Genomic DNA, 551 nt, shown 5'->3' with positions numbered 1-551 from the left:
GGGGGGATGTTAGGGACACGGTGGGACCATCCCAGTTGGGACCATGGGTGCCCACCACGATGGGACAATCCCAGTTGGGTCTCTGGGTTGTGGGGTCCTCCCGGTTACTCCCACTTGGGCCCATGGGTGCGCCCAGCCCCTTCCTTGACCTTTGGGGAGGTGACCCCGGGTGGCAGGAGCACCCATGGGTGGGGGTTGCACCCACAGGCCAGGCCGCGTCCCACTGGCCTCCCTCCGGGACATGGTGGACATCAAAGAGGAGGAGCCCAATGACATCAGCAACACCAGGAGCTTCGGGTGAGCACCCACCACCCCATCCATGAGCACCCACACCCACCCAGAGCTCCCACCACCCACCCATGGGCACCCACCACCCACCCTGAGATCCCACCTCCCAGCCATGGGCGCTGTCACCTCCTTGACACCCCCTCCGTGTTATCACCCCCCACCAGGTCCCCTCCGGGCCCCTCCCCCAGCTTCAGCCCCCCCCCAAGTGATGGCGCCTTGGACTCCCCCTGGGCCACCTGCACAGGTAGGAGCACCCATGGGGG

Source organism: Calidris pugnax, unplaced genomic scaffold, assembly GCF_001431845.1.
Source record: "Calidris pugnax isolate Ruff unplaced genomic scaffold, ASM143184v1 scaffold435, whole genome shotgun sequence".
Lineage (NCBI taxonomy): Eukaryota > Metazoa > Chordata > Aves > Charadriiformes > Scolopacidae > Calidris > Calidris pugnax.
This window is presented reverse-complemented; position numbering follows the sequence as displayed.